Genomic DNA, 24,826 nt, shown 5'->3' with positions numbered 1-24,826 from the left:
GTCAATATCCTCCTGACTCAATCTGGGTAAATCATATGACTTAAGAAATTTATTGATGCCTTCACTAACTTCTATTTTATTGGAGTATAAGGATTCAAAATAATTTCTGATAATCTTCTGTATTTCTGAAGTGTCTTTTGTGATATTGCCTTTTTCATCCTGTATGCTAGTAATTTGAGTTCTCTCTCTTCTTCTCTTCGTTAGCATGGCTAAGGGTCTGTCAATTTTATTTATTTTTTCAAAGAACCAGCTTTTAGTTTTGTCAATTTTTTCAATTGTTTCTTTTGTTTCGATTTCATTAATTTCAGCTCTGATTTTAATTATTTCTTCTCTTCTACTTCTTTTGCTGTTGTTTTGCTCTTCTTTTTCTAGGATTTTGAGTTGAAGAATTAGATCATTTATTTGTTGGTTTTTTTCTTTTTTTAAGGAATGAACTCCAAGCAATAAATTTTCCTCTTAGAACTGCTTTCAATGTGTCCCATATATTACAATATGTTCTGTCTGTGTTTTCATTTATCTCTATGAATTTTTTAATTTCCTCCTTGATGTCTTCTATAACCCATTGATCATTCAGTAACCTATTGTTCATTCTCCAAGTGATGCATGATTTTTCCTTCCTTCTTTTATCGTTGATTTTCAATTTCATTCCATTATGATCAGATAAGATGCATCACATTATCTCTACTCCTTTATATTGTCTAAGAGTTGCCCTGTTACATAATATATGATCTATTTTTGAGAAGGATCCATGTGCTGCTGAGAAAAAAGTGTAACTGCTTGATCTTTGGTGGTATATTCTTTATATGTCAATTAAGTCTAGGTTATTAATTATGTTATTGAGTTCTATAGTTTCCTTATTCAACTTTTGTTTGGAAGATCTGTCCAGTGGTGAGAAAGTTGTGTAGAAATATGCCTTTAACTTGTTTCTTTTTTAAATAAGACTTTTTTGGGGGGGAAAAATCCAGTTTGAAATATAGCAACACTTTTTTTGGCAAGGCAATAACCAAAATCTAAAACAGCATAAGCTACATGTCCAAATGTAAAAGGCATTGAATAAACCACAATATTTTTTTTCTTTTTTTGGGGGGTGCACGACATACTGAACACAAGATAGAATGTCTCAACATTTTGAAATTATAATTTAAACCTTAAGGCTAAAAGCTGAAAAACTCCTGAGTTCTTGTTAGATATTAAATGCACCTTTCCCTGTTTCCCCCAAATAAAATCAGAATTTATTATTTAATCACACCTCAAAGTTTGAGTTTTCTCTTGGTACAAAGCAACCACTACATACACATTAAAATACTTATTTGTTAACTTAATAATTTTTCCCTGGCTCATCCAACGTGCAATGCACATGACTCCAAAGACTAAAATTTGGGGCTAGTGTACATGAACTGAAAAATCACAACTCCAAACTTCAAAATTAGTTCTTAAAATTATTTATAGGACACTCAGATTATTTTTATTTCTCAACAAGATGTTTCACTGTCATTTGATTATCAGTCTACCTCAGCACAAAAAAATTACAGATGCCAATTTGAGGGACTAAAAAAATTCAAAAGTACTAGATTTAACAGCTCAGTAAGATCATTACAAACAAGTTTGTTTACATTCTGCTGAAAACCTCTGAATGGTCTCAGCACCTAACAAAATCTACCAGGCTCCAAGGACCATGTCATGTTAAATGATGGCACCACTTTTTAAAAGGAGCCAATTACTTTCGCTAAGTCATTCAGAGCCCAAATCTGAAGAATGACCAAAATCAAATCTTTATTTTTATAACTGTATAAATGTGATCCAAATGTGTCCACCACTAGTTTTTCCAATAGAAACATGCTATAAATAAGCAAACTACATTTGCTCACTGATGTGTGTATGGACTTCCTAGATGTCTCATTGGGCTAATTACAGACCACTCACAGTAATATATTTTTAGTATTAAAGTGTAGCATGATGTTAAGCCATTTTAGCTTTTACACATACATGTTGCACTTCTGGCTGATAATGGAGAAAAATTTGCAGCATTACACTGTTAAGCTAGGTTGCATCCATTCTTTTAAATGGCGTCAATATCAATGTCATCATCTTTGTTGTCAGACTTCACAGTTTCAACTTTCGGTACACTGGCAGTCTTTGAGTACACCACCTCAATGTTCTCATCTTCATCTTCTTCACCACCAGAAGATTCTTCCTCTGCTTCCTTCAATCACTTTATAAATGGTTCTGCTTTGAAACGAATCTCTTTTACAAGTTCTTTTGCTACATATTTCTTAGAGGCCTTTTCCGACCAGCTGATGATGACCTCCTCTTCTAAAAGGTCTGCGTCATACATTTCCTTCAAGATATGTGGAATCTTAGAGAGGAGCTGAGCTTGATGCATTGCCACCACACACTCCAAACCATGAAGAAGGTATGGTTGAGCTTTTTTGTTATTGTGACAAAATCATAAGAAATGGCACCTGTATTTCTTAATCTGTTCTCTAATTTTCTCATTAAAAAGAACTTCAGTTAGAACAAGAGGGCCCATGGCTTTTACATCCAGCCTTTCTGCTTCTGTGACAATTTCTTTGTCTGATGAGTCAATGATACCCTCTTCTTTTTTTTCTTAACAAAATCAAACAGAATATTGACACGCTCTTCTACAGTTCTTTCCAAATCATCACTGAGTGTCAGAACTTTTGCGTGGTCACTAATTTCATCCATTCTACGCCTCTGAGCTTCTTCAGTTGAATCCTCTCCCCAATCATCATCCTCCTCTTCTTCCACAGCATGTGGAGGAGGACTGATTTCATTTGGTGGTGGTGGTGGTGGTGTCTCACTGCTGGATACAGAACCATTTTCCTTGTCTTTGCCCTTTCTATTTTTCTTTTCCTTTTCTTTCTTTCCTGGACCACTGTCACTATTCTCAGGTGGGTTTTTGAGAATAAATATGCAGAGTTTATGATGTGTGTCAAGCATGCCTCGGTAGCCACAGGCTTTACAAGAATTACCTATTGTTTGCTTCTTTGGATTGACATGCAGTTCTGTTTCAGGATTCTCACACTCAGGACAAAGAACACATTTTTTAATGAATCCATCCAACATGTCTTGCAGCTTATTCGCCTCATGAGATCCATTAACAATGTAACGGTCATTCTTAACATCAAACTGGGTCTGTGCTCCCAGCTCACAACCAAAATATTTGGTGGGATACGTTGGAGGCCGATTAAGCGCCTTTGCAACGTCAACCATGTTGACTATAACTGTCTTGATTCCATTTCCTTTGCCCTCAACCTTGGCAATCAGATGGGGCATCTTGTAGCGATAGAACTGGTCTGACATGCTGCGGTTGACGTTGACAAACATTTTGGCTTATTAGTGGCTTTATCAATAAGATGAAGAGATCTTTGAGTGCAACTTTTTGGTATCTTCTGTCTGGAGAAGAAGGGATGACATAAACGACTGCAAGAGTTCTCGGTCTCTGACATGAAAACATTTTCGCCGCTGAGGCTGTAAGCTCCTTGCTTGTACGCTATGTTTCCCCAATACAGGTACCAATGGCTGCACAATAGCTCATTTTCGTCAATTAAAGACATAAACCCAACGCGGCTCGCCCGGGACTGGGAGGAAGAGGCGCTGGAAACCGGGTCCGGAGCGGCAGGGCGGGCGAGCGGAGGGCAGCCGGGCAGGTGCCGCCGCCGAGCAGCGGGAAGAGCTGTCCCAGCGACGTCCGCGTCCACACCGGCAGCGCCGAGCCTGGCGACCTCTGGAATGTTCTCGCTCTGACTACCAAAAGTTCTTTACCAATAGGGTTTTGGGTAGAGAGTGAATGTAAATGTCAGCACATGTGAAGAGTCAGTCACAATGATGAATTGTGGAAAATATGTAGGAAAACAGATATAAATAGAGACATTAGGAAATCAGCAAAAGTATAAAGTGTGTAATTTGTTTGATATTTTCAAACGGGTTGAGTTTGAATGTATAATCTTAGGAAGAAACAAATATGTTGTCACAAATTGCATTGATCTTTGAGACCATTAGGTAACCAGGACATGGATGTTTTCATTAATCCATGCTCACTTTCCATTTAGGCTTTGGTAAAATCATAAGTGTGACTTTTGCATTTTGTATCCAGAATATTATTGTGAAAATGTATATGTAGATAAGGTGACATGAGTATTTCTTTCACCATTTCTGTAGCAATATTTTGTAGACGTATAAATTAGTATTCCGGGTACAAATAGGTGTACCCTGTGTCTATGAATATGCAGATAATGCATGAATAGATCATACTTTGTGTAAATAATATAACTGGTTCCACTTAAAATAATGCATTGAATTGATATCTGAAAACATAAAAGAAATCTCATATTGATATACAATCATTCATACCAACCAGTTATACATCTAATGGTAATATTAGGGTTATGGTTTATCCTGAAAGGTGTGTGAGTTTTGCTTCAAAAGTGATTATGCAAAGCAAAAATAATGTGTTTGGAAAGAAGTTTCATGAAAAGAATAGTCAAGAAACCTGGAGGTATACATGTGTTCTGAAGCAGGAAGTGATTGAACGTGAAACACATGCCTATAAATTTGCGAAATATTGGATGAAATATATATTGTATGATGTGCATTAACTGCAGAAATAGTAATGTACCAGTGTTCAATAAAAATGAACATCAAAGTACACATCATGTCCCATAGAAATCTACTTGCATTGATATTAATCTGGGTCAGTTACTGTAGAATTTTTAGGATATTTATGCACCATTCACTGAAGTTAGTTTTCAGTACTAGGAAAAAAAAAATATGTATTTCAGGTGGATGAATATTTCAGAGAATAATCTTGTGAAAATTTGATTATAAATCCACATAAATCACAAAACATTTTAAACACAAAACACACAGGACATTAAAATGTAGCAATATATATGCCAATTTAAATTCATCTTGAAATATATATCATCCACTGATCCAAAACTATTTATTTAATGAACTTGGATTTATGTATAATGTTGTTCAGCTAGGAAGCTCCCCAAATAGATTGAATTTACTGTTCCAACAGTGTTTAGGAGGAGTGATCTTCTAAATGTGTATGCAAATATGTGCTACACAAAAATCTTCCCACTCTCATCCAGGACAATGCCTTGATATTACCTTCACCCCAAGTAAGACGCAATTGGAGGAGAAGAGTTAGAAAATCTGTGAATACATATCTGGAATGTAAAATGATCAGGAGTTCACAACCTTGCAGGTTGCAGAGGAGTTTCCAAAAGTAAGGGACAGGCTTGATAGACCCAACCTGATCTTTTATTAAAATTGGGAGCCATCTTGCCAGAAAGCCGTGAAAAGATAATTTTGGCTTTTCTATAAATTACTGAAAATTCTGAACCTGCTTGGAATGCCTGCCCGTGCCTTGAAATCATCCATGCCTGGCTCTCTGACCAGATAACAGCGCTCTCTGAAACATTAGTGACACCTCATAAATATTTTCCTTCCCAGGCCAGACAATGACCCTCTCTGAGGCTCTAATGGTCCTCATAATTTCTGATGTTGGGGCCAGCAAAAAAATGTAAACTACCATTAGTGTGATGTTTTCAAAGTTCTGTTATCTGTAAACCCCTTTTGTGTAACTTTCTGGGCTATATAGCTGTGCTGCAGGAAAGGTGGTGTTGCTGTCTTGTTCCCGCCATTTTGGGATGGAGAGGCACCCCAGCCGGTTTTAATAATAAGCTTGCCTTAATTTGATTTTAATTGGAGTCAGTGGTCTTTTCTTGTGTCCTGGTCTAACATTTTGGAGTTCCCCTGTGAGATGACGCTGCCCGACCCGATCACAAGACCAGACTACTGAAAATTCTGAAGCTGGCCTTCCCTCCAGGGCACCGGGCTGGAGAGCCACTCTAGGGGGTGCACAACTTGAGATGTTACAAGGCCTTGGGGTGAGCCTTCAGTCTGGGGAGCACTGCAGTGAACCACCGCACTAAAACTATTAGCAAGCACCTGGTAGAGGAGGCCTCCATAGGTAAGTGACGCCTTTATAACATCTGATATCTGGTTAAGGGAGATCTTTTCTGATGACAGAGAGGTGGCCTGGGAAGGCTCACATTCACTCCTGTCCAGGACAGTAATAACAATCATTCTATCCTCTGTTCTGTTCTGTAGGGAATTCCTCTGGAAAGGTAGAGAGGTGCGAGGGGCACGCAGGCGCTCCTACCCCGGAGCTTTAGCAAGACGTTGCATTGCTCCTCTGTTTTTCTGTTTCTTCACCGGGTTTCTGTTTCTTTGTGTTTTGTTCTGTGTTCTATATGTTTTTTTGTTGTTTGTTTTTGTGCGTTTTTTTTGTGTGATTTCTTTGGTAAAATCTTAAGGATATTGGACGTGAAAATGGGTAAAAAAGCAAGTAAGCCTGAAACCCCTTTGGACTGTGTTTTAAGGAACTGCGATGAACTTTACCACCCTTTGTTAAGCAAGATGAGAGAAGCCCCTAGCTGGCTGCCTGGAGCACAACCCCTCCAGATGGCAATGCCTCCTGGGGAACGAAGAACTGAGTATATCCCAGGTTAACAAGTGAAACTCCTTAAAAACCCCTGGTGCCTCCAGATCAAGAGAGTCACAACCTTTGGGCAGAGTCCCCTTGTTTTTTCTTTGTTAGCAGAGCAATACACCTCCCATTTTATTTTTCTCAAAACCCTGTCCTCATTATTAAATTGGCTTTAATTGGCTTCAAGTTCAGGAACCGATCTTTATGTTAAAAATTTTGATACCCCCCCGTCCCAGAACTTTTTAAGAGCTGACTACTGAAATGTTAGGAGATGGAGCATGCTTGGGGTGGAACCGAAACAGAAGAGCTAATCCTGTAAGTAAAAGGAGGGACTGAGGGACTCCCAGCATCTGCCAAAGCCCTGTTGCTTCAGGGAATTCCCTCCTTCGTCCCCTACACTGTAAGGGACACTAAATGCAGTAAAGTCACCATGGAGACCCTTGGTTTTACATTTCAGGTTGTTTCTCTGTGAAAACATCTGGTCCCCTTGTGGGGACATCTGTGGTGCCACTGGTGTAGAAGATTTTTCTCTTATCTGCTCTGTTGTAAAGGCTTCTGTCTGTCAGACATAGTCTGGAGTTCCTTTGTTTCTGTCTTGTGGCTTTTTTCTGGCCCTTTAAGACATGTGAAATAATGTGTTGATATTATAAATTGTTTTTTGAGAATGATCTTAGCTGAATGTGTGTCTAAATGATGATGTTTCATTGTAACAATCTGGTATCTGAATGGGTTTTTGAAGCATTGCACAATCTTGCAGTTAAAAGTCGGGTTTAGGTAATTGTTTAGTTTATGATTTCAGATAATTCATGCCAAAGAACTTAAATACTTAGGATGGAAAACTAAAGAACTCTACTTCCAAGTTGGCAAGTAACTTCCCAATCATTCAGTCTTTTTTTCACGAATTTTGAATTGGGTAGCCTGGGAAAATGTCACTGAGTGTGCCAGTGCATTAATTTGGACAAGGATACTGAATCATAGTATGGTATCTGTTGACAAAACAACTTGTAATCATATAAAATTTTGTGAATTGTATTTTAAACTTGTATCATAATTTTCAACATCCTAACCAGAAAGTTATGGTTAAAATGCCTTAGGTCTGAGGTGTCTGCTCAGAATAGCCATTTTTTCCTGCTCCTTCCAGACCTCAGCCAGGACTTATTTTCAAATGCAAATGAAAGAAGCCTGTAAACTCAAAAGAAGACTGATATGAGGCCTAAGGGGAAAAAAAGGTATATTGTGTGGTATTTACTAATCACTGGCCAGTCATTTTATCTAGGACTCATTATTTTTTCCATAGATTCTTTATTTATTTTTTGAGCTCATGATTTTGATCCTACAGACCTAGGTTAATGTTTTTCTGATCATTTCTATCTTTGACCAACTGTGGAATTTTTAAAACATTGCAATGAAGATTTCACCTGTTAAAAGCTACAAGGCCTTCACTATTATTATGTGTGCACACTTTTGTTAAGTGTTGCATGTCTATATATACATATGTCCATATATCATATAAATGATACACAAATTAACATATATAATAAACACTTATATTAAAAAATCACTCATAAAAACAATTTTAAAAAGTGGATCCAAAGATCTTTAATTCACGTGATTTAAATGTTTCAATTATAAATTGGATAACAGATAAATATAAATGTCTTTCAATTTAAGCTTACAAGTTTTTTCTAGGTGTTCAAAAATCTAATAAAATATTAATGTCTACAAATGGTCTGATATGGCTTTGTTCTAGGACTTTTCTTTCAACCAATAAATATGGTTTACACTGTTCAGTACATTTTTCTAATATTTTGATAAATAAGTAAAGTAAATTTGATATGGGATTACTCATTCATGAGTACTTTTGTTTGATATATGATTGATATACTAAGGTCTGTATAAGTACGCATTATATCAAGCTGGTGTTCTGAAGTTGTATGGTAAATAAAATATATATTGGGGATTTATTTACCTGTTATCAATAAGATATGTAAAGTTTTATGTTACTTTTTACATTGTGGAACAATTTAAATATATTTTTAAGTTAATGATACCCTAATCTATGTAAAGGTTAAAAACTTCCAGCCGTTCTTTAATTCATATTTTAAATGTGATATCATATGGTGTTAGCTAATGTTCATGTGACCTCAAACAATTATGTAAACTTTGTAAAATGATATTTAAAAAACAAAGATCAGCTTTAGCACCAAAACACTTAAGATTTATAAAGAGCCCTGCCTTGCCTGAGATAAGGCTCTGTGTCCCATCTTACTACATGTGAGAATGACTACGAAAGCAGTAGGTCAGATTTATTTCATTTAAAGTTATGTTCAAAAGGTTTTTTTTTTCTGTCAAGATTAATAGGATCTCAAAAAGGGGATATAATGTATAACTCACCCAAAAAATTCAGGGTAGCTATTACATGAGCTAAGTATTTTTACTCTTGTTAAAAAATTTTATTTTGTAATTTCCTTATAAGTGATTTAATGATTTCCTGTTGGTGTTTTACAGAAGTGTTGCTTTAAGAACAGAACATGGGTTAATTTAAGATAATAAGTCATCACCTACAAGACAGACAGAATAATAAGATCACAATTAATAAAATATAAATTACTATAAAGTTATAGACATTAACAGGCTGTTAAAATTTATTTGCTGGTTGTTTCAGATTAGGATTTAAAATTAAATTTAAGTGAAAAGGGCCAAGAAAACCAATATTTGGCTCTTGCCCACTGAGTCAGTCTGAATCTAGGAAACAGGGGACTTCTCTAAGAGCTTTGCAACTCTGGGCCACATAACCTCCTGATCAGGAAGATTAATGAGACCACTGGAGAACATAAAGCCAATCAGTGCATTTGCTACAAAGAGGAGAGTCATCAGAGAAGGGAGACATCCCTGATTCTTCGGAGAGAAGCCACATGGTCAAGCAAGACCTGGACCCACCTAGCGCAAATGGCACTAGCAGAACTGAGAAGCTGCTCTCAAGTTTCCCCAGGAATGACTCCCATGAAAGCTCAGCTGACTGTTAACAATAGATAGAAACAAAAGTCAGTTTGACTGCTTCATCATAAACACTTAGAAAAGACAGTTGAAAGCAAAATACAGCCATTCCTGGGTATTTTATATAATAATAATAATAATAATAATAATAATAATAATAATAATAATAATAATAATAATTTAGGTATACACTTTATGTTAGCCTCCCCAAATAAGTAAGACTGGAGGGTACAAAGAAGGATTCTCAGACAGGAATGCCTGATAACTATAAAGAGAGACTATCAAGAGGAGCTACCAGAGGCAGAAGTTTTTAGTTTAAGGCCTACAGATATTCCTAACCTACACAGGTAGGCTTGGTGTTTGCTAGTATGATTATCCAGCCCTGAGTAACAAAATTAAATTTTTCTCTATTAGACACAGAGGTCATACTAGTGAAAGGATTTTGCAAGATCGGATGACATTAAATTATTAAACTGTATCTTATGGGGAGGGACAATTGTACAATAAATGTTAAATATTAAGTTGACAGTCCTGATAACTGGGGATATTAAAGATTGGTGGGGAAACTTCATACAGTGACATGTTCCAGCTGCTGCAACATTTATTCAGTACTCATGTTTTTTGTTTCTCTCATTGAAGAACCCATCCCCAGATGACTTTAAAACCTGTTCTTCCCCAACCAGACTTCAAAACGAATTGACTTCTAAAAGGCAACTCATGTCCCTCAACTGACTTCAAAAAGGCAACTCATGTCCCTCACACCATGCACCCTGACGCCAGCCTCTCTCAGCTCAAAAGAAGCCAAAATGAGAGACGACTCTCTACTTACACCAATGGAGACAAAAATAAATAGACTATCAATATAAGTAATTAATTAAGTCAGGTAATATCAGGGAGACTGGTTTTCGGTGAATACTAAATATTTGGAGACTGTTACACGAGGGATTAAAATTTCCTCAGTGCTCTTCCCCTACCCTATCAAAGATTTGAAAGGGACACATAAAAAAAAGGGGGGGATGATAGGCCCAACCTTATTTTTTATTAAAATTGGGAGCCATCTTGCAACAAAGCCATGAAAAGATCATTTTGGCTTTACTATAAATTACTGCAAATTCTGAACCTGCTTGGAATGCCTGTCCATGCCTTGAACTCACCCATGCATGGCTCTGTGACCCGATAGCAGCCCTCTCTGAAAATTTAGTCACACCTCATAAATATTGGCTTTCCGTGGCCAGACAATGACTCTCTCTGAGGCTCTAATGGTCCTCATAAATTTTGATGTTGGGGCTAGCAAAAAAAAAAAATGTAAACTACCATTAGTGTGATGCTTGTAAGAGTTCTGTTATCTGTAACCCCACTTTTGTGTAACTTTCTGGGCTATAAAGCTGGGCTGTAGGAAAGATGTGGTTGCTCTCTTGTTCCCACCATTTTGTGAGGGAGAGGCAGCCCAGTTGGTGGAAATAATAAGCTTGCTTTAATTTGATTTTAATTCGAGTCAGTGTTTGTTTCTTACATCCTTGTCTAACAGGTAAACACTCCACAAACAGAGCTCTGCGGGCCTAAAGACTTCTTGAGAAACTGCCTCTGAGGTTGGGTAGTTGAAATACATGCTGTTTTCAGGAGCTTTAGCTTCTTTTCTAGTGAGACCATTAAAACTGGGTCTGCATCTGTGTGACTGGAGGGCATAGTTTCTTATTTTCCAATGAACATGAGTCAGCAGTGCTTAATTCTCTCTTTGTAGGTAAACTGTGACAACTGGGGGCTAAGTGTCTCCCCGTGTGGACTGTGAAGCCATTTGGTCATCCTCCATTTAGTTGGTGTTTCTTGGTGCTGCACTGGAAGTTTGGTATTTACATCACAAAATACAAGTAGTTCAACTGGGACACAGTGCTGGAGGGAGTTCTGTCACATGTGGTGTGTCAGGGACTGCAGGAGAATGCACTAACCAGGCTTCTATCCCACATAGCTTTCCCCTTGACCATATCAACCTGATTCTGATCATTTCCTTGAAACCTCTCCATATAACAAGATGCCTTTACAAATAAGGGTCTCCTGGCTGCACCATGTCAGCCACAAGGCATTTGGAAGTCAACTGGAGTTCCACATGGCCCCACCTCCGATATTTAATCACACACCTGCACACCACAGCTCTGGGCCCACCACTCAGCAGTCTCAACTTACTGGCATCTCTGTTCTTCACGATTTTCATGAAACCCAGTCAATCAAGGCACTGTCTGGTATACTCATTATCAGCAACAGGAGATTCAAAGGTTCTCCAGTGCCAACTGGTCATGGGAGTTTCAAAAATTTCAGGGTATTTATGTAGCCACTTTTCAAGGATAAAGTTGGAGGCACTGTGTTTTTCAATTCATTCAGGAACCATTAAATGTTGAGGAACCTCATTTCAATGAATGCTCTGGAGAACTCTCAAAGGCAAGGCTTCCCAAAAACTAGCCAAAAGGTCACATGAAGCAAGGCCCATTGAGGTCTACAATGTGAGGTCCATGTGTGTTTTGAATCTCAACTATGGCTGTCAAGTCTTTCAGAATAAAATCATGTGATATCCTGCCTGAATTTCCCAGTGATCAGTCGAAAGCCAGCCTTGGCCTTGATCTCAGTTGCCAAGGGGGACTCTCACTCTCAAAACATTCCCACATGGCCCTCATCTTCTTCCACATAGACCCTCATTATAACCTCTGGCTGGAGATTTCCATGAGGGGTGCAGTGCAAGAGAGTGTCTAAAATAAGCTCCCTTGGCGCTCATTTGCCTAAAGTCAGGGTGGCCTGGACACTATTTCCGTGAACCAGGAGTGATCAAATAGGCCTGCCTTTACTACTGCTCTGCATCTCTAATTTGAGGCCTACTGACTGTGGGGTTTAGATTCTTTATGTGAATTGGAATCATGAGAAAATCCAAGCACCTCTGCATTGATTTGAAGAATTTATTTGACCCAAAGGATCCCTATACTCACTTGATGGATGGCTGCAACCTAATAGAGGAAGGAGAGAGACATCATCCACAATGACTGAATTTTGCCATTTTGGTTTTCGATGCACACATGGGATCATTCTTTAGATCCATCCGGTGCTTAGAATCTAAGCCACAGCCACACACAGGGCCAAGAGTCTGATTCAGACACATCCCTTTCAAAGCAATTAAGCAAAGAGCCACAGGTGATGCCCATTCATTTCCATATGAAAACTGTTTTCTTCATGCTTCACAAAGGGGTGGCCTGAGGAAAAGACCTTCCTGTCATTCAGTGAAACAGAAAAATAGGTAAGAAAAAGGCACAAAGCATGGTTTCTCTACTGAGACTTACCTGGTCACACTGATATCTGAGTTTTCTAAGATGCTCGCCATTACCTTCTGCTATTCAGTACATAGCCATGTGACAGAGCTTGAGGTGGTACCTATCTTGGACACAAAACCATGAGACTATTCTGCAGATTGGCCAGAATTCAGGAAGAAATCTGGAACATAGGAAGATAGTAGGTGTTGCCCATCCATAAGGCAACCTGCAGTCCAGTCATAAATTGGGCAGGATGAATGCTGGGAAGCTTTCTACTAGACAGGACACATACATTGATGCATTCTCTTTTCTAATGTCTACAACCACGGACACAGTGGGATACACAGACATAGAAACACTCACCTTGTCAAACGACTATCTAGAAACAGTCCGCTGCAAACCAGACATACCACGTTTCCTACCTATTCTCTGAAAATGAGACAATACCACAAACTCACACCCACAAACACAAAGGCACCTCCTTCCCCCAAGTAAGTCTGTGAATATCCAGAGTGTCCTCTGACTGGCGGGCCATACTATGTTCCCCCGAAATGGCCTGTACTGTGTCAGATCTGGTTTCCTTGGCCAACTCTGTGAAGTTGTTAGGAGCCAGCGGTGAGCCACTACCTACTTACTCAGGAAAGGCCCATCTTCAGAGCTCTCCTGGCATTTGGCCATCCTCACATCAGTAGGTACCAAGAAAGACAGAATCTGTCATTGGTAAAATTAAACCTAAACAAGTAAGCCCACTGGGACTGGGACTGGGATTGGCTCTGGGTGCCTGGCTTCCTGGATACCAAGTTCAGAGAGTTCCATCACCAAAGAAGTAAGGTAGGTCTCTTCCTTCAGGAACTGAATGAGGTCAATGCCTTGGCAAACACTTTGTCCTAACAATTGCTTCCAAGGGTCCCATGAGATGGAGGCTGCCCCTAATTCCTGTGACACTGTCACAAGTTAGAATGGTATATCAACCATAAGCACACGGGAACAGCTCTCCACACAGGCCTGGTTTGGTCCATCTTCTCTACATTGAGAAGAAAGTGGCTGATTCAGACACACCCCATCATCCTGACAAGGTTGTTTGCCATGGAAGATGACTTTTGCTCTCTCAGGTCCTTCAAGCTGCCTACCTCTTTTACAGGGATCATGTCTGCATGGACCTTTGAGGTTCTCAGCAGGTGGAAGATCCCCTACATTCCTGTATTGTAAGACCAACTCTGTCCCTGCTCTTCTGTAAAGTTAGATTGAGGGAACAGTGTATGTTTAGGGTCAATAACATGTTGGATTTGGTTTAGGAATCATTCTGCAGAATGAATAATGGTATTTGAAACTGTGATATTTACAAGAATATATATGTGAAATATAAGTATGAAACCATAAATCTAGGTAACATTTGAAGCCCAGAAGGGCATTGGACCAATGATTGTGATACTTAGGATTGAATTACATTCTGCACTGAGGTCTCAGATAAATCAATATACAATGGCATAAGAACTTGTACCTTGCATGATTGAACATAGAAGAGAACATCCAGTCAAAAAAAGGATTGTCGGTAGGATTAGAAAGATAGTCGGTAGGTTTACAAAGAAGAGTGAGTATAGGATTAGGAACAAAAGTTTATTTGCAACAGGTTATCGATTAGAGTGTGAATGTAAATGTCAGCACATGTGAAGAGTCAGTCACAATGATGAACTGGGAAAAATATGTAGGAAACAGATAGCAATAGAGCCATTATGAAATCAGGCAATCTATAAAGTGAGGGATAGGATTAGACATTTTCAGTAGGGTTGAGTTTGAATATATAATCTTAAGAAGAAACAAATATGTAGTCACCAATAGGATTGACATTTGAGAGCATTAGGCAACCTGGACATGGATGTTTTTAGTAACCCATGTTTACTTTCCATTTAAACTTTGGTACAAGCATAAGCGTGACCTTTGCATTTTGTGTTCCGAATATTTCTGTGATTAAATGTATAAGTAGATCAGGTGACATGAGTATTTCTTCCATCATTTCAGGGAGCAATATTTTCAAGACATAAAAATTAGTATTGGGGGTACAAAGAAGTGTACACTGCGTCTATGAATATAGAGATAATGCATGAATAGACCATACTGTGAATAAATAATATAACTCGTTCCACTTTAAATAATGGATTGAATTTTTATCTGAAAATATATAAGAAATCCTATATTGGTATGCAATCATTAATTCCAACCAGTTATACATCTAATGGTAATATCAGAGTTATAATGTATCATGAAGTTTATGTGAGTTTTGCTTCAAAAGTGATTATGGAAATTGAAAATAATGAGTTTGGAAAGAAGTCTCATGAAAAGACCAGTAAGGAAACATGGAAGAATACATGCGTCCTGAAGCAGGAAGTGATTGAAAGTGAAAAAAATTCCTATAAATTTGCGAACTGGTGGGGAAATCTTAAGGGCCCCTCCCAGCTCTCCCTTGAGCACGATAGCCAGACCGAGTGAATTAGGAGTGGCCCGGGACTCGTGGCGCAGACCTCCAGGCCACTGCTCCCACCAGTGCTGACAATTGAGGTCTCTTGCTCCAGCTTCCGGGGGCATGGCTTCCGGAGAGCAAACAAATTTCCTGGGGGTTCTCAGGCCCAAGCTCTACAAACTTAGGGTCTGAGGGAGACAAACAGGAGAGTGTGCCCAGCTGTTCATGAAAACTGGGCTCCCAGGAGCAGCAGACCTGGCATGTAGCCAGTATTGTGGTGAGTGTCACAGGTGAACGGGGCCTGGCTTGAGGAAACACAAGAGAAGGCCCTAGGCACTCAGGATTGAACACCCACCCAGTCTGGGAGGAAGAGCTGCTGCACAGTGATTGGTTCCCACCTATTGAGAGGAGAAGTTTGGCCCAGTGGGCACAGCTCCACCTACTGTAAAAGAAGTTTATTGCAATCTATGACTGCATTTATTATTATTATTATTATTATTATTATTATTATTATTATTTTAATTTGGGTTTTTTTGTTTTTGTTTTTGTTTTTTTCTGTTTTCTTCCATTTTCATTTTTTTGTTGTTGTTCTTTAACTTTTTTTAAATGTTTTTATTTTTTTAATTTTTTATTTTTTGTTATTATTTTTTTAAATTTAACTTTTAATTTTATATTATCATTATCATTTTTTTAAAAAAAATTCATTTTCTTTCTTTATTTTCTAATTTTCTATTGTCTTTTCATTTCTTTTCCATTTTCTTATTTCCAATTCATTGAATTCTACCTGCCTACTCTCATTCTCTTTAGTGACTTCTTCCCTTCTCTTCTAAAATCTTTCTTCCCAAGCATCAAATAAATTTATAAAAGTTTAGGGAGTGTATAATAAGACACATATTTCATATTTTGAAAAATCTTGAGAGTGTATATACACACACACACACACACACACACAGAGAGACATTAAAAATAGCAATATATATGCAAACGAAATTCACCATGAAATATATATCATCCACAGATACAAAAATATTTATTTTACTGAACATGGATTTATGTATAATGTTGTTCAACTAGGAAGCTCACTCATATTTGAATAATCAGTTCAAGCAGTGTTTAGGAGGAGTGATCTCTTCTTCCAATTTGTATCTGCCAAGTCAGCCACCTCACAAGAATGTACGTGTGATACCTGGAAGGATTCAATAAGTGCATATAAAAATACGTGTGCTGAATAGGCTACAGAGAAAGAAGGACAGGAATTCACTTATTTGTTAACTTTAAAAACACATGGAGAACTATTTCAACAAATAATTGACTAGATTTATAACTGCTACACTATATCATGCAAAAGGCAACTCCAACTATAAAACATGCCTCCTCTGAACTGCTTGTATTTCTATTCTCTTTGTGTTTTTTTTCTCCATCATATTAGAATTAGTAGTCAGAGTCTAGTAGGGAATGTGTTCATGTCAGGGATTCAGTATATCTAATGGTAAATAGGTAATTGAATACAATGTGTATGCAAATATGTGCTACACAAAAATCTTCCCATTCTCATCCAGAACAATGCCTTGACATTACCTTCTCTTCAAGTAAGACACAATTAGAGGAGAAGAGTTAGAAAATCTGTGAATATATATGAGGAATGGAAAATTCTCAGGAGTTCACAACTTTGGAGGTAGTAGAGGAGTTTCAAAAAGTAAGGGACCGGGTAAACACTCCACAAACATGGAGCTCTGCTGGCCTAAGTACTTTTTTAGAAACTGCCTCTAAGGGTGGGCACTTGAAATATATTATGTTGTCAGGAGATTTAGTTCCTTTGTAGAGAGACCATCAAAGCTGGGTCTGCATCTATGTGACCTGGAGGACATGTTTCTTATTTTCCAATGAACATGAGGAAGCAGTGCTGAATTCTCTCTTTGTAGGTAAACTATGGCCACTGGGGTCTAAGTGTCTCTCAGTGTGGACTCTGAAGCCCCTTGGTCATCCTCCACTTTTCGTGGTGTTTCTCGCTCCTCCACTGAGAGTTTAGTATTTGCTTCACGAAATACAAGGAGTTAAAATGAATTACAGTGGTGGAGGGAGTTCTTTAAGGTGTGGTGAGTCAGGGTCTGCAGAAGAATGCACCAACCAAGGTTCTATCCCACATATATTGCCCCCGTTAGAATAGCAACATTATTCTGAACATTGCACTGAATCCTTTCCATATAACAAGATGCCTTTACATATATGTGTCTGCTGGCTGCACCATGTCAGTCACAAGCCATTTGGAAGTCAATGGCAGATACACATGGCCCCACCACAGATCTTTTATCACACAATTGCGTACCACTGCTCTAGGCCAACTACTCACCAGGCTCCAACTTACTGGTATATCTGTTCCACACCATTTTCATGAAACCCAGTCAATCAAGGCAGTGTCTGGTATAATCAGGATCAGAAAAAGGACATCCAAAGGTTCTCCAGTGCCATCTGATCATGGAAATATCAAAAATTTCATGGTAATTTTCTAGCCATTTTTCACGGATGAAGTTTGAGGCTCTGAGGGATTCAATTAATTCAGGAACCATTAAATGGTGAAGAGCTAATTTCAATGAAAGCTCTGGAGCACTCTCACAGGCAAGGCTTTCCTAAGAGTGGCCAAAACGTCACATGAAGCCAGGCCCATTGAGATATACAATGTGAGGTCCATGTGTGTTTTGAAACTCAAATATGGCTGCCAAATCTTTAAGAATAATTTCATGTAATATCCGGGCTGAGATTCCCAGTGTTGTTTGGAAATCCAACCTGGGCCTAGATCTCAGGTTCCATGGGCGACTCTCATACGTGGCCTCCTAAAATCACAACACAATTCATGGCAATAATTCTCTGAGATCAGTTTCAGAACTCAGTCTCTAAGGGGAATCACACCAGAGTTCAAGCCCAGGTGGACCCAGTCATCTCTTCCAACCGCCACACAAATGACCACAATTAAAACCAAAACACTCCCACATGTTCCTCATCTTCTTCCATATAGACACTCCTTTTAACTTCTGTGTGGAGTTTTCCATGAGGGGCACAGCCCAAGACAGTGTCCAAAATAAGCTCCTGTTCCCCTCATTTGCCTAACATCAAGGTGGCCTGGACACACTTCCTGTAAACCAGGAGTGATCAAATAGGCCTGCCGTTAATACTGCTCGGCTTTTCCAATTTGAGGCCTTCTGACTCTGCGGTTTAGATTCTTTATGTAAATTTGAGTCATGAGGAAACCCAAGCACCTCTGCTGAGATTTGAAGAACTCATTTGGCACAAAGGATCACTATTCTCACTTGATGGAGGTCAGGATCCTAACAGAGGAAGGTAAGAGAATTCATTCACAATGAGTGAATTTTTGCCATTTTGCTTTTGGATGCACACATGGGATCTTTCTTTAGATCCATCAGGTGTTGAGAATCTAAGCCACAGTCTCACACAGGGCCAAGAGGCTGATTCAGACACATCCCTTTCCAAAGCAATTAAGCAAAGAGACACAGGTGATGCCCTTCATTTCCATTTGAAAACTGTTTTCTTCAGGCTTCCAAAAGAAGTGGCCTGAGGCAAAGACATCCTGATATTAAGGGCAACAGAACAATAGGTTAGCAAAAGGCCCAAAGCAGGTTTTCTCCACAGAGACTTTCCTGGTCGCACTGATATCTGAGTTTTCTGAAATGCTTGCCATTCCTTTCAGGTATCCAGTACATGGCCATGTCACAGAGATTGGAGGTGGTACATATCTTGCACACAAAACCAAGAGCCTATTCTGGAGAGTGGCCAGAATTTAGGAAAAAAACAGGGACTTAGACAGGTAGTAGGTGTTGCCCATCCATATGGAAACCGCACTCCATTCATAAATTGGGCAGGATGAATGCTGGGAAGCTTTCTACTAGAGAGGACACATCCATTGATGCATTCTCTTTTCTAATGTATAAAACCACGGACACAGTGGGATACACAGACATAGAAACACTCACTTTGTAAAACGACTTACTAGAAACAGTTCACTGGAAACCAAACAAACCTCCTTTCCTACCTATTCTCAGAACAGAGACACACACACACCCACACTCACAAGGGCACCACCTTCCCCCAAGTAGGGCTACGACGGTCAAGAGTATCCTCTGACTGGTGGACCATACTATGTTCCCCGGTAATGGTCTGTCCTGTCTCAGATCTGGTCTCCTTGTCCAACTCTGTGAAGCAGTCAGGAGGCAGCGGTGAGCCATTACCTGCTTAGTCAGGAAAGGCTCCTCTTCAGATCTTTCCTGTCATTTGGCCATCTTCACATCAGTCGGTACCAAGAAGACTGACTCTGTCCTTGGTGATTCTAAACAAATGAAACCACTGGGACTGGGACTGGGACTGGATCTGGGTGCCTGGCCTCCTGGATTTCAAGTTCAGAAAATTCCATCAAGAAGGAAGTGAGGTAGGCCACTTTCTTCAGGAACTAAATGAGGTCACTGCCTTGGCTACCACTTTGTCCTAACAGTTGCTTCCAAGGATCCCATGAGATGGAGGCTACCCCTACTTCCTTTGACACTTTCACAACTTAGAATGGTATATCAACCTTACGCACCCGGGATCGGCTCTCCACAAAAACCTGGTTTGGTCCATCTTCTCTACATTAAGAATAGAGAGGCTGATTCAGACACAACCCTTCATCCTGACTAGGTTGTTTGCCATGGAAAATGACTTTTCGTCTCTCAGGTCCTTAATTTCTGCCTACATCTTCTCAAGGAATCATTTCTGCATGGAACTTTGAGGTTCTCAACAGGTAGAGGATTCCCTACATTTCTGTATTGTAAGAACAAATCTGTCCCTGCTCTTCTGTAAACTTAGATTGAGTGAACAGTGTATGGTTAGGGTTAATATCATGTTCAATTTGGGTTAGGAATCATTCTGCTGGATGAATAATGGTATTGAGAACCTGCGATATTTATAAGAATATAGAGGTTAAATATATGTATGAAAACAGAAATTAAAGTAAGATTTGAATCCCAGAAGGGCATTGGGCCCTTGTTTGGGATATTTAGCTTTGAATTACTATCTGCACAGAGGTCTCAAATAAATCGATATACAATGGCAGAGGAATTTGAAACTTGGATGATTGAATGTGGAAGAGAACATCCAGTCAAAAGGGATAGTCAGTAGCATTTGGAAGATAGTAGTTAGGTTTAGCAAGTAGAGTTAGTATAGGATATGTAACAAAAGTTCTTTAGCAATATTTTTTCGGGTAGAGAGTGAATGTAAATATCAGCACATATGAAGAGTCAGACACAATGATGAACTGGGGAAAATTTGTAGGAAAGCAGATATCAATAGAGACATTAGGAAATCAGGCAAAGTAAAAAGTGAGTGATAAGATAAGACATTTTCAACAGGGTTGAGTTTGAATATATAATCTTAGGAAGAAACAAATATGTAGTCACCAATAGGATTGACATTTGAGAGCATTAGGCAACATGGACATGGATGTTGATAGTAATCCATGTTCACTTTCCATTTAGGCTTTGGTACAATCCTAAGTGTGACCTTTGCATTTTGTTTCCAGAATATTACTGTGATAAAATGTATATGTAGATCAGATGACATGATTATTTCTTCCACCATTTCTAGGAGCAGTATTTTGAAGACGTATAAATTTGCATTGGGGGTAAAAAGAGGCACACCCTGTTTCTATGAATATACAGATAATGCATAAATAGACCTTAATTTCAATAAATAATATAACTTGTTCCACTTTAAATAATGGATTGAATTGATATCTGAAAATATATAGGAAATCTTATATTGATATGCAATCATTCATGACAACCAGTTATACACCTAATTTTAATATTAGGGTACGGTTTATCATGAAGTTTGGGTGAGTTTTGCTTCAAAAGTGATTATGGAAATCGAAAATAATGTGTTTGGAAAGAAGTCTCATGAAAAGGCCAGTGAAGGAACACCGAGGAATTCATGAGTTCTGAAGCAAGAAGTGATTGAAATTGAAAAAAACGACGATAAATTTCCTACTTGTGGATGAAATATTATAATATGATATGAATAAACTGAAGAAATAGTAATTTATTAGTGTTGAATAAAAATGAACATCAAAATACACAGCATGTCCCATAGGAATCTACTTGCATTGATGTTAAACTAGGTCAGTTACAGTAGAAATATTAGGATTCGTGTGCACCATTCACCAAAGTTAGTTTTTTTTTTCTTTAATTTTTATTGATGGTTGATGAAAACATTACATAGTTCTTGATATATCATTCTCCACACTTTGATTCAAGTGGGTAATGAACTCCCATTTTTACCCCGTATACAGATTGCAGAATCACATCAGTTACACATCCATTGATTTACATATTGCCATACTAGTGTCTGTTGTATTCTGCTGCTTTTCCTAACCTCTACCCTCCCCCCTCCCCACCCCTCCCCTCCTCTCTTCTTTCATTACCCCTCTACTGTAATTCATTTGTCCCCCTTGTATTATTTTTCCCTTTCCCCTCACTTTCTCTTGTATGTAATTTTGTTAACCCTGAGGGTCTCCTTCTATTTCCATGCAATTTCCCTTCTCTCTCCCTTTCCTTCCCTCCTCTCATCCCTGTTTAATGTTAATTTTCTCAAGCTCTAAGTCTATACTCTGTTCTTAGTTACTCTCCTTATATCAAAGGAGACATTTGGCATTTGTTTTTAGGGATTGGCTAGCTTCACTTAGCCTAATATGCTCTAATGCCATCTATTTCACTGCAAATTATATGATTTTGTCATTTTTAAATGCAGAGTAATACTCCATTGTGTATAAATGCCACATTTTTATCCATTCATCTATTGAAGGAAATATAAGTTGGTTACACAGTCTTGCTATTGTGAATTGTGCTGCTATGAACATAGATGTAGCAGTGTCCCTGTAGCATGTTCTTTTTAGGTTTTTAGGGAATAGACCGAGAAGGGGAATAGCTGGGTTAAATGGTGGTTCCATTCCCAGCTTTCTAAGAAATCTACATAATGCTTTCCAAATTGGCTGCACCATTTTGCAGTCCCACCAGCAATTTACAAGTGTACTCTTTTCCCCACATCCTCGCCAGCACTTGTTGTTGTTTGACTTCATAATTGCTGCCAATCTTACTGGAGTGAGATGGTATCTTAGGTTGGTTTTTATTTGCATTTCTCTGACTGCTAGAGATGGTGAGCATTTTTTCATGTACTTGTTGATCGGTTGTATGTCCTCATATGAGAAGTGACTCTTCAGGTCCTTGGCCCATTTGTTGAATGGGTTATTTGTTATCTTATTGTCTAATTTTTGAATTCTTGGTATACTCTGGATATTATGGCTCTATCTGAAGTGTGAGGAGTAAAGATTAGTTCCCAGGATGTAGGCTCCCTATTTACATGTCTTATTGTTTCTTTTGCTGAGAAAAAAATTTTAGTTTGAGTAAGTCCCATTTGTTGATTATAGTTATTAACTTTTGTGCTATGGGTGTCCTATTGAGGAATTTGGACCCCGAACCAATAGTATGTAGATCATAGCCAAATTTTTCTTCTATCAGACGCCGTGTCTCTGATTTGATATCAAGCTTCTTGATCCATTTTGAGTTAACTTTTGTGCATGGCGAGAGAAAATGATTTAGTTTCATTTTGTTGCATATGGATTTCCAGTTTTTCCAGTACAATTTGTTGAAGATGCTATCCTTTTTTCATTGCATGCTTTTAGCCTCTTTATCAAATATAAGATAATTGTAGTTTTGTGGATTGGTTTCTGTGTCCTATATTCTGTACAATTGGTACACCCGGCTGTTTTGGTACCAGTACCATGCTGTTTTTGTTACGATTGCTCTGTTGTATAGTTTGAAGTCTGGTATCGCTATACCACCTGATTCACACTTCCTGAGTAGCATTGTTTGTGCTCTTCTGGGTCATTATTTTTTCCATTTGAATTTCATGATTGCTTTCTCTATTTCTACAAGAAATGCCGTTGGGATTTTGATTGGCATTGCATTAAACCTTTAGAGAACTTTTGGTAATATCTCCCTTTTCATGATGTTAGTTCTGCCTATCCATTTACAGGGTATATTTTTCCAACTTCTAAGATCTTCTTCTATTTCTCTCTTTAGGGTTCTGTAGTTTTCATGGTATAATATTTCACCTCTTTTGTTAGGTTGATTCCAAAGTATTTTTTTTTTGAGGATATTGTGAATGGGTTGTTTGTCCTCATTTCCATTTCAGAGGATTTTTCGCTGATATACAGAAATGTCTTTGAATTATGTGTGTTGATTTTATATCCTGCCACTTTGATGAATACATTAATTAGCTATAATAGTTCCTTTGTAGACCCTTTTGTGTCTGCTAGGCATAGAATCATGTTATCTGCACATAGTGATAATTTAAGTTCTTCTTTTCCTAATTTTATGCCTTTAATTTCTTTTGTCTTTCTAATTGCTCTGGCCAGTGTTTCGAGAACTATGTTGAACAGAAGTGGTGAGAGAGGGCATCCCTGTCTTGTTCCAGATTTTAGAGGGAATGCCTTCAATTTTTCTCCATTCAGAATGATCCCAGCCTGAGGCTTAGAATAGATTGCTTTTACAATATTGAGGTGTGTTCCTGTTATTGCTAGTTTTTTTAGAGTTTTGAACATAAAGGGATGCTGTACTTTGTTGAATGCTTTTTCTGCCTCTATCGAGATGATCATATGGTTCTTATTTTTAAGTCTATTGATGTGATGAATAACATTTATTGATTTCCGTATATTGAACAAGCCTTGCATCCATTGATCATGGTGCACAATTTTTTTGATATATTTTCATATCCTATTCACCAGAATTTTATTTAGGATTTTTGCATTTTTCCTGAAATAGCTTGAAAAGTATTGGTATTAGTTCCTCTTTAAAGGTTTTGTAAAACTCTGCTCTATACCCATACGGTCCTGGGCTTTTCTTAGTTGGTAGTCTTTTGATGGTTTCTTCTATTTCCTCAATTGATATTGGTCTGTTTAGGTTGTGTATATCCTCCTGTCTCAATCTGGGCAGATCATATGACTTAAGAAATTTATCGATGTCTTCACTTCTACTATTTTATTGGAGTATAAGAATTCAAAATAATTTCTGATTATCTTCTGTATTTCTGAATTGTCTCTTGTGATATTGCCTTTTTAATCCCGTATGCTAGTAATTTGAGTTCTCTCTCTTCGCTCTTCGCTAGCATGGCTAAGGGTCTGTCGAATTTATTTATTTTTTCAAAGAACCAACTTTTAGTTTTGTCAATTTTTTCAATTGTTTCTTTTGTTTCAATTTCATTAATTTCAGCTCTGATTTTGATTATTTCTTGCCTTCTACTTCTTTTGCTGTTGTTTTGCTCTTCTTTTTCTAGGATTTTGAGATGAAGTATGAGAACATTTATTTGTTTTTTTTTTTTAATTTTTCTTAGGAATTAACTCCAAGCATTGAATTTTCCTTTTAGAACTGCTTTCAATGTGTCCCATTGATTCCGATATGTTCTGTCTGTGTTTTAATTTATCTCTAAAAATTTTTTTAATTTCCTCCTTGATCTTCTATA

At 38.1% G+C, this 24,826-nt stretch overlaps 1 pseudogene; it reads right to left on the bottom strand.

Annotated features, from left to right (window-relative positions):
- Nucleotides 1-1,938: 1,938 nt before the first annotated feature.
- LOC143638090 (eukaryotic translation initiation factor 5 pseudogene) lies at nucleotides 1,939-3,348 on the bottom strand (annotated as a pseudogene).
- Nucleotides 3,349-24,826: the final 21,478 nt, after the last annotated feature.

The sequence above is a fragment of the Callospermophilus lateralis genome, chromosome 16 (assembly GCF_048772815.1).
Source record: "Callospermophilus lateralis isolate mCalLat2 chromosome 16, mCalLat2.hap1, whole genome shotgun sequence".
NCBI lineage: Eukaryota > Metazoa > Chordata > Mammalia > Rodentia > Sciuridae > Callospermophilus > Callospermophilus lateralis.
Note: the sequence above shows the minus strand (reverse complement) of the source record. Positions and strands in the feature narration are given on the sequence as shown.